The 6,000-nt window shown below is 44.5% G+C and overlaps 1 protein-coding gene across 7 annotated transcripts in view; it reads left to right on the top strand.

Moving 5' to 3' along the window:
* Window positions 1–407: 407 nt before the first annotated feature.
* The window catches only part of Prosap (SH3 and multiple ankyrin repeat domains prosap), a 268,014-nt gene continuing 262,421 nt past the window's right edge, over window positions 408–6,000 (top strand). For all 7 annotated transcript variants that reach the window (XM_076420220.1, XM_076420217.1, XM_076420215.1 and 4 more), the window contains exon 1: window positions 408–773. The gene's annotated coding sequence lies outside the window, so the exon portion shown is untranslated. The remainder of the gene's footprint in view (window positions 774–6,000) is intronic.

Genomic DNA, 6,000 nt, shown 5'->3' with positions numbered 1-6,000 from the left:
TTATCTGTAAAAGGTTGAGATTGATTTGCACAAGGATGTATTTGATTTGCGAAAGGGTGCCTAAAATTCACCAGTCGAGTGCTAAGGATTAATTCTGTTAAATTCTTTAAAGTTTTAATGCGTATGAATTGAAGATAGGACATCGGTAACATTGCATTATTTCTTAGAACCTTTCAAATTTGTTTCCACGACTTGTGTTCTGGTAAACACGTACATAAATCCTGAACACAAAAGTTCAATTCGCGGGTAAAATTATGACACATGCGTCGTTCTCCCTCGCAACCCCAGAATTATCAGAACTACCTAATCGTCTGGTTTGGGTCCGAATCACGCCCCGCTCGGTGCGAATCGAAAATTCGTGCGCGCTCGGTTTGGTTCGGCTACCGTCGGCGGCGCTTCGGTCGCTCGGATCGCGACTCCGGGTAGTCGCGAGCGCGAGTTCAGGCCGGTAAGACGTGTCTGCCGTGGTTCTCTCGTTCGTGGTAAATTGCTGCACGTCAAAACGCGCGCCGCGTAAAACCGGGAGACGGTGTCGATCGTGGTAGCTCGTGTCGTATAGTGATTTAATTGACGGGAGTGTCAGTGGTATTATATCCGACGTTGATAAACACCGCGCAGTGTCATCGAACTTTGTCTCTCGATCGTGGTGCAAAACAGAGAGAGAGGGAGAGAGAGCACTCTCGTAGGCGAGAGGTGGACGACAAGCGAAACAGAAAGTTTACTCACGGCCAAGGGACGAATTTACCTCCGAACGTCATCTTCCTCGCCGGGTGGTGAGTTCTTTTTCCTAGTATACCGGAAGCTGCGTGTCGTCGAAAGGTTCGCCGGTTATTCTCGATCTTCTATATAAGCACGAACAATTACACAACAGAATAATAATCGTTTCAACCGATTTATCTATCAATGAACGTAAACACGGTGCAATTGACGCCACCCGAGACATTATAGTACAGTTAGGCGCAGGAACGTTTAGACGCGCAAACAGGAAAATAAGAACTCGACACAGGATACAGTCGCGCATACAACTGACTCTAACCTGTTAACCGGGGATGACGAGTTAACTCGTCCACGAACTTTACAGATTAACTTAGATTTTAGACTTGTGCAGCAACCTGTGCAAATATTTTTAACTAACAGATTTGATGACAAAAATTTGAAGAAGAATGTCAAACAAGAAACCTATTGTATTAATCCTTAGCACTCGAGTGGTGACACTGTGGCGTCACTAAATGTTGCTGTACCATTGTTTAAGATATCGTTTACGCATTACTGGATTCGTATCTAATCAATTACTAAACATTTAAGTATTGCTCGAGGTATTATATCAATTTCATATCCACAAAATTTAACCTTTAGCACTCGAGTCACCACTAAAAATTGCAGCACCGTTATCCAAAATATTGTTTACATTATTAAATATGTCGGTATCGAATCGACTTCTAAATATTTAGGTATTGCATGAAGTATTAGACCAATTTAATAGGCAATGGAAGTATTCTAGGTCGGAGGAAAAGTTTAATATTCGAGTTTAAACAGCTTTGAGTGCAAAGGGTTCATGGAGAATGATCATGGAGAATGAAAATATTTTAGGTCGGAAGAAATGTTTGATTTTCGGGTTAAAACAGCTCCGAGTGCAAAGGGTTAAGAAAGAAAATGAATTTCTGTACAGTCTCGTTACGACTAGATTTCACGCGGACAATTTTTCTTTCGCATGTAGATCCGCAGTCTAGTTATGACACGCCCGCGCGATTACGGTGGACAGAGCTTAACTGGTCTTTGGGAAACGGGCTCGAACAGGTTAACAGGTTAAGATTACACGGAGCCGTTCGAACGTTATCGATCGCTCGTAAACGACAGACCGATATCCGCGGGCCACGTTTTCCGCGCCGGTCGGTTCTTAAATAAATATTACTCTTGCGAAATTCGCGAGTGGCTGGTCGATCGATTTCGAGCGCGCTAAATGTTCGCGATTAGCGCGTCGTTCGAGGTCGAGTTCGAGAACCCGTCTCTGGTTTCTCGACGCGGTTTTTTTCCGCGATGATAATAATATTCAGGAGGCTTTTTTCTCCGGATCGACGAAGAACGTGAAATCGAGACGAGAACGACAGCCGACGTGTCCATAATTAAAAGCCGGCGGGCACGGTCCGACCGCGGGGATCGATACGCGTTACGACTCACTTTCGATTATCGAACGGTCCTTTTAAATGGGGGCCGTCGATCCGCCCCGCGCGTTTCAAAATCAATTTCGCTCGAATTTAAATTAGGAGATCGCAGGACCGCCGGAACAACCGGTTCTGTCGCGGCGAATTATATTTAAACTCGAATTCCCATTTAAATATTCAAATTCGGGACCGCGCGCGTTTCGAATTACTCACCGGACGAATTGTTTAAGGAAAAAACGGCAATTAGCCGAGGTACACGGGTCCGTTCCCACCGCCTCTCCGGTCGCGGTATTGAAAATGTTGCGTGGGCGTTTCGATTCATTGAATTGTTATTTAAAAACGTTATCAGCCGAGCCGATGAAATATTCGCGTGGGATTCGTTGATTGATCGTTTCATTATTTCAATATCTCAAGCGCAATTATTCCCGGCGGAAAAATGCCGCGAATTAATGCTCGCGAAACTGGAGAACGTATTGTTCAACCTGTTTAACGGGAAACGCGTATTTGATTTCACGTTTCGCTCGTTTTTCCTCGGTTTTATTTATTTGCGATGGGAAACGATGTGCCGAAGTACTCGGACAAATTTTTCATATATGTTCGTGGTGATTCGCAGCGGTTTTAGTAATAATGTTAAACGAGAACGAAGAGAACAATATTCGCGGTTGATACTAAAAATACCGAGCCAGAGTCAATGCGGATATTGTAAAATAAAATTCTGTATCGAACGGTCGTTAAAACTGCAAAATGAAGGTAAAAATACGGTTGCCGAGATTCGGAGTGGCGTTCATAATAATAATTCGAGTTCATCGAGCAGCCGCCATTAAAACTACTAAAGGAGAATAAAAAGGACAGTATTTATGCTTATAAAGCATCGCATAAGATAATGAGAATAATGACGGTGTGCACGAGGCGAGATTCAGCGCGTTTTAGCAGCGTCGCTCTTAAATCTAACCCTTTTATGGTAGCACGCGCGCGAATAAATGAATTTCTTTAATGATTTCCTACGAGACCACCTTTGTTACCCCCCGGTAATTGAAGAATAAAAGATCCGAGGGGATCAGTTTAATCCGTCAAGTGGTTCACCGTTTTCATCGCGTACGTTACCATTAACTATATCGCATCGCATTAATTTCAATTCTCAAACGAAAATTAAAACGTACAAATTACGCGAAGACGAGTAAATTCCAAAGACGCAATCGAAGCCGAGTTGCTCGAGCGATTTCGTCTACGAATGTCCTCTTTTTCGGCCAAGGGTACTTTGTTGGTAAACAAATGGTTCTTGCGGTCCCGGTGACGAAAATATGCGGTCACCTAGCTACGACGTCGTGTAATGGTTTTGCAATTCGCGCGGTGCAGCGAATTCTTCCCTGTTGCCATATCTACCGCACTGTTTATGCGAATTGTACAATTTTTAGCAATGCTTTACACATCGGAAATAACACAACACTCTCGAAGAGACTCGTAGACTGCGGATTTTATGCATTTATGACAAAAAGAGGTACGTACAATTGAAAACAGTGGACATATTAAAAAGATTTAAGGCCACCAGTGAATTAGTTTCTCCTTAACAAGATAATTATAGAAGAAAGAAATTTTTATCCGGCTCCTGTATTTTGCAATCAATTCAAACCTTTTTTATTTTGCATAAAAATCCGCAGTCTACTCGTAACTTTTTCCTGCGATTGCTCTTTTCTATTCGTTTCAAATTTTCTTTGCACACTACATCCAATTCGGACCTCGAACCTAATTAATGACCATGTTCTGGAATATTTGCTACTTTTAGTAAAAATACTAGAATCGAATACAATAATTGGGTACGGTTAATATAAAAATTTCAACTATCGCACAGCGGGCAGCGTGTCGTCGATTCGATCACCTTGGGCGTCGAGATTACGTTCTCCAGGAAAATTCTGGAGTCCTTCGTGTTCCGTTTCTGCCGTCGAAGCATGCGTTTACATTTTTTCGCGAGCGATCGGCATGCGCGCGCGCGTTTTCCCCGGACGTGTCGGACACAACAGGTTTTCGCGCACGTAAGTGTTTACCTTTTGCTTACGTAACACGCGGCGAAGGCTGATCGCTTCGAGTCTCGAAAGACTCGTCTTTCTGTGGTTCGACGGGGACCTATGATCTCTCTCTCTTTTTCTCGAGGAGAAATTGTTAGACCGATCGAGCGACAAACGCCGTCGCGACCCTTTCGGTGGTCTCCCTTTAGCCCTTTCGCCTGGAATGACAACGTATTTTCGTTTCTCTTCGACCGAAATTCCTGGCGCGTTCCGTTTTGTCGCGTTTATTGCTGAGAGCGGCTCGCTCGGAAATTGAAAAGGAAAGGGAAGCACGCCCGAGAGGAAAGCGTAATCAGGAAGAATGGAATCGCGCTCGTTCGAGAGGAATTTCGCTGGCGAGGACCTATGCTCTCTTGGGGATGGGGTGCACACGGTCAACTGTCGCTTTCTGCAGTTGTGGCATCGGCTGTCTCGTATCTACAGGTCGTCTCATTCATATCACTCCTCTAGAATCTAGAACATCCACCACCTCGTTGAAATCAGTCCCCTACAATGTCTGTGAGTGATCGAAATTCGTTTAGAAATCTTCTTCGTTCATTTTCATAGTATGTAGCTTTTGTCTTTGATATCAAGACAACATTTTATTTCACCCCAGCTTCTTGGAATTCAGACGGAAAGTGTTTATTTTAAGTAAAAATCCGCAGTCTAGTGACAAGAAAAGAATGAGTTAGGTAGGTGCGAGCTGTTCTCAGTCTAGTCAGTATGGGCCAATGAGATTGTACTCGTCGAATTCGCCCAAATTGTTATAAATTGCAAGTACTAAGTGCAAGAGTTAAACAATCTTCGAAACATGAATTGTACCGAGGTATTAACTTTGTAGTGGTCAGGGTTAGGTCTAGGAAGTCGCTCAAATTGTTATAAATTGCAAGTGCTAAGTGCAAGAGCTAAAGAATCTTCAAAACATGAATTGTACCCGGGTGTTTACTCTCTTGTGATCTCGATCAGGTCTAGGTTAGGTGCAAGCTGTTTTCAGTCCAGTCACTGTGGGCACAATAAAATTGTGCTCGTCGAAATCGCCCAAATTGTTATGAAGTGCTGATTGTTTGGCGCAAGAACTGAACAATCTTCGAAACATGAATTGTACCCGGGTGTTTACTCTCTTGTGATCTCGATTAGGTCTAGGTTAGGTGCAAGCTGTTTTCAGTCCAGTCACTATGGGCCAATAAAATTGTGCTCGTCGAAATCGCCCAAACTGTTATGAAGTGAATTATGAAGTATATCGTTTGAAGCAAGAGCTGAACAATCTTGAAAACACAAATGTACCGGGTGTTTACCTTTTTGTGGTCGGAGGCAGATCGCGGGCAGTAAAAATGAAAGATGCAACATTGTGGAGGGTTGAATCGCGGTGACGAGTAGACAAGAGCGTCTCTCTCTCCTTCTCGAGTGGTTATCCGTGACAGTGTGCATCGTAGCATGCGGCTCGGTGCAGCAGCATGCGGTGCATCGTCGGTTCGTCGACTCCGGTAAATTCGAGTCATGAGCGCGCGCGCGAGCGGTCGTGTCGTGTCGTGTCTATTTAGAATTTCAGCGAGATCCGCGGAGTTGAATTCCGGCACGAGCGGTCGTATTTCAACGGGGCAAAGGGACGTGTACGGGCATCGAGAGGGTTTCCGCGCAGCGGCGCGATCTCGTTAGTATCTCGATGAAATATACAGGTGCGAGAACGAACGTTGCGCGTGTTTTCGCCTTCGCGGTCGGGGCAGATAAGAAAGGTCTCGCCGAGAGAGCCACACGGGGGACTGTTTATGTTTCCACGACGGAGGTCGCGAGAGCCC

Source organism: Lasioglossum baleicum, chromosome 3 (assembly GCF_051020765.1).
Source record: "Lasioglossum baleicum chromosome 3, iyLasBale1, whole genome shotgun sequence".
Lineage (NCBI taxonomy): Eukaryota > Metazoa > Arthropoda > Insecta > Hymenoptera > Halictidae > Lasioglossum > Lasioglossum baleicum.
The sequence above is the reverse complement of the archived record's forward strand: the minus strand, read 5'-3'. Positions and strand labels throughout refer to the sequence as shown.